The sequence below is a fragment of the Typopeltis vanoorti genome, chromosome 7 (assembly GCF_054136105.1).
Source record: "Typopeltis vanoorti isolate ZY-2024b chromosome 7, IOZ_Tvanoo_1.0, whole genome shotgun sequence".
Taxonomy (NCBI): domain Eukaryota; kingdom Metazoa; phylum Arthropoda; class Arachnida; order Uropygi; family Thelyphonidae; genus Typopeltis; species Typopeltis vanoorti.
In genome coordinates this window covers 53,549,961-53,563,204 of record NC_143555.1, presented here as the reverse complement: position 1 = coordinate 53,563,204, position 13,244 = coordinate 53,549,961, and positions in this window count along the sequence as shown.

The window sequence follows — 13,244 nt, the reverse complement described above, 5'->3', positions numbered from 1 at the left end:
AAATACAATGTGACAGAAAAACAAACAAACTTCGAACATGCGGAAGCACTAATTTTGGAACTCACAAATAGCCACAATAGTATCAAATACACAATAAACACAATATACACACCCCCAGATAATAATCCACTCAGTTTTCTTCACGAGTTAGAAACATGGCTAAGCGGCATCGAACCGCGTACAACACACAGGCTCATCCTAATAGGAAACATTGACATAAATACTCTTTACCACGCTTCTTCAACCACTAACACATATCTTGATATACTAAGTCAGTACCACATAAACCCTACCATTAACTCCCCAACAAGAGAAGAAATACTCAATAAATCACTAACACACAATCATGAATTGATCATATCAATATACAGGCTCCCATCCATACGTATACATCATCAGTAATTAACGTAGAAATTGCAGATCACTACTTTGTTTCAACTACGTTTAATTACGTTTCCTAAAACTCGATCATACTAAAGAGCGTTGTCGATAACCAAGTAAAAAATACAGACTGGAATTCCCTACTTAAAATAAACGATCCTGTAACATTATACGAGAATTTTCAACTAAAGCTCACAGAAATATAAAAAAAGCAACAAAACCTACACAAACGCGGCGACAAATAGACAACAATACGTAGAAAAATGACGACATACTAAATACTATTACTGAAAAAGAAAATCTATGGAAAAAACGTTAAAAGTCACCCAGTAACACACATTTACAAACCTTATACAAAAACACAAGAAATAAACTAACAACAAAAATTCGTAGGGAAAAAAGACGCTACTACTTCCAAAAATTCATGGAATATAACGACAACATTAAGCAAGCATGGGCTACACTCAACGAATTAGTAACACGAAAAAAGAAAACTTCAGCAGAAGATTTTATTGCAAAAAGCTTCGGCCAGGACACAAACCAAGAGGAACTAGCAGACTCATTCAACTATGCTTTCACAAACAACATCACACAACTTAAAAAAGACAAACTGCCAACGATTAACAAAAAACTACCAACACAAAGTCAACAACAAACGATGTATTTTCCACCCATAACAAAACAGGAACTGAAACAAGCACTGCTAAAACTGAAACCAAAGACCACTCCAGGAATAGACAAAATAAGACTCACAGACCTTATAACACACTTTGAACAAATACATCCAATACTTTTGAAACTCGTGAACATAATATTCGACACAGGCATTATTCCACAACAACTAAAAACTGCAGTAAATACGCCAATATACAAACACGGCAAAAGAAACGATACTCAGAACTACAGACCAATAGCTACACTACCAGTCATCTCTAAAATTCTAGAAAAAATTACACACTCCAGACTACAGAACTACTTACATAAGAACAACGTTATCTCTCAAAACCAATACAGCTTTCAGAAGACAAAAAGCACCATTACTTTATTAGAATACATCGCCAACACAATAAACAAAGCTGTCGACAACTGCTGGACCTAACCAAAGCATTTGACACACTTGAACATGACATACTACTCACCAAACTATACTCAATAGGTATAAGAGGAACACTGCATACATGGTTCAAGAACTACCTCTCAAACAGAACAAAAGTAACAAAAATAGGTACATGTCACAGTCGGAGTATACAAGTAAAACACGGTGTACCTCAAGGTGCCATATTATCACCCACTCTATTCAACATATACATTAACGATGTTCATAACATATCCATAAGAAGTCAAATATTTCAATACGCAGATGACACTGCACTGCTAGCAATCCACGCAGACATTAACACAGCTCTCTGCGAAGCACAACAAGACCTAAACGAATTCACAACATACTTCCACCAAAACGCAATTCTAATCAACGGCACCAAAACACAGATGTTGATAATATACAACCCAAGAATCATACGCCCCGCATCACTGTCGATACAATGTCACACATACCGCTGCATTAACAACAAAAATACCTGCCAATGCTCCGAAATCAAACCTGTGACACACGCAAAATACCTTGGTCTCTCTATAGACTCCCACCTTAAATGGACAAAACATATAGAATACCTACACACCAAACTCCGGATCATCGCAGCAAAACTCTTTCAACTTAAATCCATTATTCCACCCAACATAAAAAAACTCATATATCAGGGTATCTGCGAATCCCTATTCAGATACGGAATAACAGTCTATAAAAATACATCAAATAGCCACCTAATAAAATTAGAAACACTACACAGGAAAATCGTGTTAACAGTGATCTGGACATCTTACATCCAACAACCAATATCCAACAAGCACATGGCGATACACAGAATTCTGAGCATTAAAAACCTGAAACACTACATGACATTAACAAGGAATTACTTCAACATCACCTATCGAAACAACAGAGACACATATCGTATAACACGACCTACGACAACTCTCTACATCCCCACACCCTTCAACAACTCATACGGTTCTTTTGTGAGATCACATCAGATACCCATGCAATTCAACAACCTACCGAGAAAGTTAAAACACGTAGATAACTATAGAATATTAAAAAACGAACTCTGGAAAATATACGAACAAAGTTAAGAAACCATTAACACTAATATGCACATCACAAATCACTAGCATCCAATGCCTACATCGCATACATAAACAGTAGTAACAACACAAATAGTGAAGGCTAAATCCCACTCTCTTCATAAAAGCTAACTCAAGCTTCGAAGTAGGTGGGATTAACTTGCCTCACTCATCTACAAGTAATCCTTATAAGCAAATGCAGAAATTTGTATGTATAATCACTCTTTCTCTTTCTCAAACTTATAAAAAATAATAATAAAATAAAAATAAAATAAAAAAATAAAAAAATATACAAAAAATTCTGTATAATCTTCATTGTTAATATTAGAAGAACATGTGTTGTAACTACATAATATAAAGGCAAAAAAATATTATTAAAAATTTTAATTGAAATCCAATGTAGGAATTGCAGCACTTAGTGCTGAACTCTGTAAAATTATAAGATGCAATGTCACACAAGATGTTTATTGTATGTATAAATATTTTAGCAATCAATAAAAAATATTAATGATAAAAAATTATTATTATTATTATTAAAATAAAATAAAAAATCAGCTAACGCCTTTTTATTCCTGTATATGGGAGTTGGCGAGGCCATTTAGCCCTCTCTAACTTTTGGAAACTGAGTGGGCAGTTCAATCTCCACTGGTACTAATCAGAGATAGATGGCCAAAGGCTATCACTAATAACCGGTACACAGTGAAGAGAGACGGCTCAAATGTGCCGCCATCTCGTGGTCCCTTACCCTAACACGATATATTTAATGTCTGAAATAATGTAGGTTCTACGGTCGATTTTCTTGATTTTACGGGACGAAAAACCCGAGTTTCCGGGAGGGAAAACCCGCTTGCCCGTGCCAGAGATCGACTAACTCGGGAACTGGTCGAAAAAAGGCTTAGAAAAATTTCCGCTAGTCGCCGACTAGACTTGAATCCAAGTCGTCCTACGTGCGGCCAAGCACCGTGGTATGCAAACGCCACATCCACTGAGCTACACAGGCTCCTTATTATTATTATTATTTAAAAATATTATTACCATGCAAGTATCTGTTATTCACAATTGTGTTCATGTAATATTTTATAAATATTATGTATACGTGTATATATAATTATTATTATATCTATGTATGTAATTTATCTGAGACATAATAAAAAAAAAAAAATAAAAAAAAAAAAAAATATTATTATTATTATTATTATTATGGATGGATATTATCACTGTATCATCTGCGTTGTATCATCACACATCAAACCTTGTTAGAAAAGCTGAGACATGTTGGAATAGACGGGCCTCTGCACAGGTGGTTTACGAACTACCTTTAAAATAGAAAGCATATCACGTATCGGGTCACACCGAAGTAGAGAGCTACCAGTAACCTGTGGAGTGCCATAGGGAGCTGTACTCTCCCCAACTCTATTCAACATTTACATGCATTAACTTAATCAGCTACCTCTAAAAGGTAAGATATTCCAATACGCAGACGATACAGCGATAATATCCATCCATAATAATACAAACATAGCCCAAACAAATATGCAACATGACATAAATCTGATCACAGACTGGCTCACGAAAAAAAAACTCCATACACCTAAACTCATATAAGACAAAATTAATGACATTCAGAAATCCACTGACTCGACCCGTTGATAACAAATATATAACCAACCAACATCCACTCTCCAACATAAAAAACATACAGAACAGCGAAACCACTATAATCACTCATATTGAAACAATACGATACCTCGGAATTTACTGCGATGCAGATATGAATTGGAATAGCCACATAAACCATCTACACAAAAAACTCCGAACAATAACTGGAAAACTCTACAGGTTAAAAGACATAGTTCCCACATGCCTAAAAATACTAATATACAAAGCACTATTCCAAAATATACTAAGATACGCTATAACAACGTATGCTTTCTGTGCACCCTACAAACTAAATAGATTAATCTCGTTAGAGTACAAAATGATAAAACTGAACTTTTGGGAACAAAGAGACAATAACGACTTTATATATACTGCAATGTCAGAACACAAAATACTGACAGCAAAGCATTTATGTCACTATGCAGCTTTGCTAAAACATTATTTCAATGCCAACTACAGGACAGTCGGAAACACATGTCGCATAACAAGACCTCAGACAACTAATTATATCACATATAAATACAATAAGCACTACGGAAAAGACACACGAAATTTCTACATCCCAGACATGATAAACAAATTACCTTTTGAATACAGAAACCATACAAACTATAATAGCCTGAAAAGAGTTCTAAGGACATACTATGAACAAGAAACACGCACCCAAAATACCATACAAACTTAATGAAACACAATATATTCATTCAGGCTTCCAGTTCAGCGATGCATCAATACATTCCAAGTTATTGTGTGTGTGTGTGTGTGTGTGTGTGTGTGTGTGTGTGTGTGTGTGTGTGTGTGTGTGTGTGTGTGTGTGTGTGTGTGTGTGTGTGTGTGTGTGTGTGTGTGTGTGTGTGTGTGTGTGTGTGTGTGTGTGTGTGTGTGTGCGCTCGCGCGCGCGCGAATTTCTCAATCATAGATTTCTTAGCTTCCCCACACAGCAAAAAAATCCAATAAATAATAACCAACTGATGTCATCCTCAGATAAGCTTACATATAAGCTTCGAGGATGAAAGCAGAAATTTTACTTTTCATCCAAGATGTATCCTATGTAACCAAATGCATGTAATGTACGTATCATCTGTAAACCAATACATGTAATGTATGTATTATATGTAAACAAATGTACGTAATGTAAGTATCATATGTAAACAAATGTAAGTAATGTATCATATGTAATGAAATGTATGTAATGTATGTAATAACTGTAACAAATGTATGTAATATAATAAAAAAAAATGTAAATCATGAGTTTTACACTGCATGATTGTGAGAATTAAGAAATATAATATTTTTATTGCATATGTTTAAATACTGTTATATTCTCACACCTTTTCAAACTTGAAAAAAAAAGAAGTAAATTACAACATGTAATATTATATAACTTATGTAACTCTGCACAATATAATTGTAAATTATTACTGTGATTGTTATTTAAAAAAAACTATGTTCTCATCATTACTAATTAAATCTCATTATATGTAGCACGAAGTGCTGAACCTTGTAAAATAATATACTGAATAGATGATCATTGTACATATGTAAATCTTTGGAAGAATAATAAACAATTATTATTATTATTATTATTATTATTATTATTATTATTACTATTATTATTATTAAAGGAAGTCGCCATATTAGAAATTACTTCAAGATCGTCAAACAAGAAATATGAATACGCGAAAACTAACGAGGGAAGAAAACCACATAACATGCAAGAACTGCCAGAGAAACATGCATTTTCTATGTTCGGGATTGTCCGAGGCCACTTGGCAGTGAAAATCAAACGCGAAGTGTGACGAGTGGAAGTCGGTTTTGTAGAGAAAACAAAGGAATATCGCCTTCAATTGCAGTCGGGAAACAACCATCGCAGAAAACAACCGCTGGTGGTAATCAAATAACGCAGCAATCAACAGCAGAAGGAATGAAAAACAAAACAACAACAACAACAAAAACCCATGTGAGCCAACTTTGAATTCATTACTTGAAAACAGATTAAAAACCTAAAAGACTGTTTAATCGATTTTGTTGGAGAACTATTTGAAAAACACACCACACAGTTTACCGAAAAAATTCAACCAATATGAGGAATTTATTAAATCCAATAATAACTCGGTAGAAGATGTATTACCGACCGTCAGAGAAATTAAAAACTGCGTTAAAGAGCTAAGGGAAAGACAGCATAATCTATTTAAAGAGAAAACGGAACTACGACAAGAACTAAACTCTTTAAAGCTACAGTACGAACACTTAAACCAATAGCAGTATAAAAATGATCTGATAGATGGTCTCCCAGAAATTACCATGGAACATCTAAATGACACTGTAATGCAACTAAGGCCAAAAAATTGGCGCTCCCATTGAATCAAAAGATATCCAGTCAGTACATCGGTTACTACAAAAAAGGAAAAGAGAAAACAATTCCAGTCCTCCTCCCGTAGTGGTGCGACTCACCAATAGCCCCAAAAATATTACACTTATAAAAGCTAGCTGGATTAAAAAAACAGTAATGAAGGATCTGAAAGGGGCCAACGAAAATACCCTAATATACTTGTCTGAATACTTAACGCCATATTATACAGTCTATTCTACCAAACAAGGAAAGTAAAAACAGAGAAAAAATTACCAGTTTATATGGATAAGAGGCAGCAAAATATTCCTTGAAAAGACACAAGACGCAAAACCAATCCAAATAAAATCCGTAGAAGACCTCAGCAGTCTGCCAACATTAAACGGAATATTGCCGACTCGTAACACCAACCTACATGAATGCAGACCATCAAGCAGATATAATCACCCCAGAACATGATAATTGCCACATTCGTAAATCAATAACAAAATGGAAACAAATGACTATCCCAAAGAAAGGACTATCTATTCCCTATATACATCAGAAGCATTCAAATATACTGCCTGAACCTGCATGCTTATCTGAAGGAAGATATAGACAATATAGACATTTTAATACCGGCTGAAGTGTCTACGACAAGCAAATAGGCAACCATCTAACAAATGCCACAATTCCAACAACACAAACACTGCAGACAAACCAAACGAGGCGGTGGTATAATAATATTTGCCAAACATAAACTATAAGTAACAGAAAAAAAAAAACAATAAATTAGAATACGCAGAAAACATATGCATTGAAATTAAAAACATCAAACAAGAAAACTCCTTGATATTAAACGCAATATACAGACCACCAAACTTAAGCACCGCAAATTTTCTAGATGAACCATATAGATGGCTTTCAGCCATGAACGATGGCGCCTCAGAATACTTGATAATAATAGCAGCAATGAACATAAACATTAGGAACATAAATAACAACACAGAGCAATACCTAGACCTGTTATCTGCAAATAACATAACTCCTTTCATACAGTCGTATACACGAGAAGAGATAGTCGGAAATACAACAACCTCATCATGTATTGACCATATAAATAAATATGTAATTGGTTGTTGCTATAATCCAAGGGGAATAAGGGAGAATATAGATAGCATGTATTGGCAAATTAGCACGATGAGTAAAGGTCAAGTAATTATTATGGGGGATTTTAACTTTGGGGACATAGATTGGGGGAAGGAATGGTCACAAGGAACAAAGGAAATGGAGTTTATACAATTGTTAAGAGATAATTACCTGAGACAGCATGTGATGGAAGGGACAAGAGATTCTAGAGTGTTAGATCTGGTCATAACATCGGAGAACATATCAATAAGTAATTTAGTTACAATGTCTCCACTTGGGGAAAGCGATCATGTGGTCTTGACCTGGGAGATTGAAAGACGAACTGAATATTCTATTAAGAATGGGTATATGTGGAATTACAAGGCTGGTGATTATGGCAAGCTGAGAAGTCAGCTTTCAGCTGTATTATGGCATGAGAAATTCAAGGGGAGAGATGTTGATGATGCGTGGGAGATTCTCAAGGAGTATTTGAAGAAAGCTGTATCAGACTGTATTCCCAGAGTCAGAAGGAGAAATCAAGTAGGAGTAAAATGGATGACTAATACTATTAAACAAGAGTTGCATATAAAGAAAAGGTTGTGGAAGACATATAAAGAAAAAGGTGATGAGCGTTCCAATGAGCAATATAAGGTACAGGCAAAGAGAGTAACCTGTATGGTAAGGAAAGCCAAAGCTAATTATGAGAGGAAGCTAGCTGATGAATCCAAAAGAAACCCTAAAGAGTTCTTTCGCTATGTGGCTAGTAAAAGGAAGAATATCCATGGAAAGATTACTTTAAAAAGTGTTGATGGTAAGGAAATTACTGAAGCTAGTCAAATAGTTGAGTTGCTTAGTGATCATTTCGCAAAAGTGTACCATCTTAGTAGTGATAGTGCAGTGTCAGATGTGACATTGACTGATGAGAGTATAGAGATAGATGAAATCGAGGTGCTTAATATATTAAAGAACCTTAATGCTAACACTGCCATTGGGTTAGATGGCATATCGGCCCATGTGTTACGAGAATGTGCAAGAGAATTAGCAACTCCTCTAACCAGGATATTTAATTTAAGCCTCAGTTCTGGTAAAGTGCCAATAGAGTGGAAAGAGGGGAAAATAGTTCCATTGCACAAGGGAGGCTCTAAGACTGATGTTGCAAATTATAGACCAATCAATATATCTGGAGTGGTGGTTAAGATTTTGGAGAAATTAGTTAAAATTAGAATTCAGAACTGGGTGGACAGCAATATGATACTTTATAAGGGGCAACATGGTTTTGTGAAAGGTAGGTCTTGCCTAAGTAATTTGCTTACGTTCTATAATAAAGTAACAGTGGAGTTGGATAAAGGAAATCCTTACTCAGTGATACTGCTTGACTTTGCAAAGGCTTTTGACAGGATTCCACATGGAACTCTGTTACATAAATTAGAGCAAATGGGTTTGGATCCGAAGATGGTGATTTGGATTAAAGGATGGCTGGCGGACAGATATCAAAGAGTGGTTTACGGAGGAGCTGAGTCCAGGAAAAGGCAAGTGACTAGTGGTGTACCTCAGGGCTCAGTTCTTGGTCCTCTATTGTTTAATTTGTACATCAATGATATTGGAAATACCTTGAATGGAAATATCCACTTGTTTGCTGATGATGCAAAATTGGGAAGAGCGATAATCAATTCAAATGATGTGGATATTTTACAGGATGACTTAAATAGGCTGACGCTATGGACTGGGGTAAATGGCTGTCAGTTCAACGTGGCTAAGTGTAAGGTGATGCACTTCGGGAGGATGACATCGCATGCTGTTTACTATATTAACGGAACTGAACTGCAGGAAGTTGATGAGACAAGAGACTTGGGAGTTATTGTGGACAGAGAACTTAAGTTTAAAGGGCATATTGCTAAGATTGCCAAAACATCACATCAAATTACATGGTTGTTGAGGAACACACTAACTAGCAGGGATAGGGAAGTTATTATTCCACTCTATAAGGCATTAATAAGGCCGCATTTGGACTATTGTGCACAGATCTGGTCGCCAGGATTTCTTGGTGATGCGGAAGTGGTAGAGAGGATTCAGAGGCGGGTTACAAAGATTGTTGCAGGTCTGTGGGATGTTCCCTATGAGGATAGATTGATGATCTGTGGGCTCCAAAAACTAGCTGATAGACGTAGGAGAGGAGATATGATAGAGGTATTTAAATTGTTAAAGGGATTTTACAGGATTGATACTGATGATATTCTTAAGACCAATGCAGGATGTGAGAGAACGAGGGGCCATCCCTGGAGATTGTGTAAGAGTGTGGTTAACAAGGGTGTTAGGACTAGATTTTTTACTTGGAGGGTTGTGAATGGGTGGAATGCTTTGCCAGAACTGGTTGTGAATGCTTTAACCGTGAATGAATTTAAGGAGAGGTATGACAGGTATTGTGTAAATAATGGTTAGTGTGTCAATGTCGGGTCTCCCGCGATGAGTCTTTTGACTCCATGGAGACACCGTTAAATAATAATAATAATAATAATAATAATAATAATAATAATAAATATACAGGACCCTTCAAACAGCCACGCAGCATCTGTCATAACATGCAAACTGGCAGACCATTATTTCACAGCATTACAGTTACACACTGAACCAGAACCCATAAAACTCACTGAGACTACAAAACAGAATTATAACATTCTAATCGAAATAATTGTAAATGACGAAATCAGAAAAACAGACTGGATGCAAATAGAACCTTTAGACTCTGCTGAAGCTGTATATAATAATCTTAAACTTGCATTTAACAAAATATATATCAAAGCATTAACATAAATAAAAATACGCTCCCAAACGAAACAGAATCCATGGATAACAGACAACATATTAACAGTCATACAAAGGAAAGAGGCTCTATGGATACAACTTAAGAACACGCCAAACAATATAGCTTTACAAGCTGAATACAAAGGAAAATGGAATCTCATAACAACAGATTAGAACGGCAAAAAGAAACTACTACAGCAACAAATTAACAACGGCTCAGAACGACAGTAAGGAAACCTCGTACCTGATTAGTGAAATGCTGGAAAATATATACAGAACCACTGCCTCAGAAACAATAAAACACAGCTTTGCTTGCGACCCCAAATCTCTCAAACAGTTGGCAAATAACTTTAATCAGCACTTCGTGAACTCTGTCCAAAAACTACAAGAAACCAAACACACCAAAAGACATCAAGAAACACTCAACCAACCTATGTCCAGTTATACAAAAACCATGGAAAAAGAAACATAAGTAATTACAGACCCATCGCCACGTTGTCTGTAATCAACCTAATCATGGAGCGCATCGTGCATTGCAAACTCTCCACATACATTGAAATATTTCAAATCATACCCAAAACACAATATGGCTTTCAAAAAAATAAAGGATCAACAACACTCCTGGAAGATTTCACAGACCTTATAAACGCTGCATTGGATATAAACAGAATAACATTAGTCGTATTCATTGACCTAACAAAAGCATTTGACACACTAACACACAAAACCTTGTTAACGAAACTAACGCATATCGGAATCGGAGGTCGTCTACTCCAATGGTTTAAAGTATACTTGAAAAACAGGAAATACATCATACGTATAGGATCAGAATACAGCAAAGGGGTACCGCTAACCTCTGGAGTACCGCAAGGAGCTGTCCCATCTCCCATTCTATTTAACATTTACACACACACAACATAAGCCATCTTCCCCTAAAAAGTAAAATCTTCCAGTACGCAGACGACACGGCCATAGTATCCATTCACAACAAAGCAAATATTGCTTACACAAATATGCAACACGACACCAATCAAATCACTAACTGGTTAACCGAAAATAGCATATATATATATAAACCCTGGAAAAACAAAGCTAATGATATTCAAAAACCCCCAAACGACCCATAGAAACCATATCTAGCTATCCGACATTCATCCTCCTTTACACAAAGCGCTGAACCTAAAACCACAACCATCACACAGGTGAAATCAACACGTTATTTCGGACTTCACTTCGATGCTGATCAAAGTTGGAATAGCCATACAAACTACCTACACACCAAGCGTAGGATGATAGCAAGCAAACTATACCGATTAAGAGACATTGTTCCAACACATCCATAAAAATACTAATCTATAAAGCATTATGTGAAAACATTTTAAGATATGCAATCACATCATATGCATTCTGCGCAGACTGCAGACTTAACAGGTTGCAATGGTTCAAGATAAAAAATGGTAAACAGATACTCTGGGAACAACCCACACTAATGCAGGCAGCACGGACAAAACACAAATTATTTAAGGTGGAACACTCATGCCACTAGACAGTCATGTTAAAATATTACTACAGCTCAACCTATAGAGTAACCAGAACAACATATCAGATAACGAGACCACAGTCAACAAACTACGTAACATATAAGTACAACAATCACTACGGCAATTCCACCCGAAACCCGTCTACGTACCTGACATGATAAACAAACTGCCGTTCGACGAAAGAAACCTAAGGACATACAGAGAGCTGAAACAGGCGCTATACAAATATTATAGCGAGAACACACACACACACACACACACACACACACACACACACACACACACACACACACACACACACACACACACACACACACACACACACACACACACACACACACACACACACACACAGAATGACAAATTCCTCTCAAGAACACAAAACAAACACACATGTCCAAATCCAACCCTACTGCAAACTGCAAAAAAAAAAAAAAGAACTAAACTTGTTGTAAATATTTATTATTATGTGTTGTAAACATGTAATCAGAAAATATGTAATCATAATTTTAATAATAAAAAAAAAAGGATTGAATTTTATTTTATTTTTTAAAATGTAATCAATGTATGTATCAACTCCGCCATGGGATCCCTAAGGTTCTCATGCCAGTCCCAAGCCTGGATAAATGAGGAGGGGTCGGTCAGTTGAGTGTCGATGCGCTGACCGTAAAGAAAATACACGATTGTTATCTGATGCCTATACAATCAACAGCTACAACATGCTTGCTCGGGCATCGCCCGGATAAACAATGCTCGCGATACCAATCGAGCGATCGGGGTTGGATCGGAAAGTGGGATACCAAAATGAAACAGAAAATGAAACTAACACAACTGTTATCAGTAGGAAAGTGGAATGTGCGGACACTCTGGATGTTAGGAAAGTTAGAACTACTTCGTGAGGAAATGACGAGATATCGGTGGGATATACTAGGATTGGCAGAGATGAGATTGACATCATCTGAAGAGATCAATGGATGCGATGTAATATGGTCAGGACATGACACCATGCACGAAGCAGGAGTTGGCTTCCTTCTTAGCAAAAGAGCTCGAGAGGCACTGTTAGGCTACAAATCAGTCAATGAACGAATCATAGTAGCAAGATTTCAAGCAAAACCATTCAATATATCAATAGTACAGATATATGCACCCACATCTGAGGATATTAGATGAGGATATTGACTTATTCTAAAGATCTGACAAAGACAATAGAAATAATACCAAAG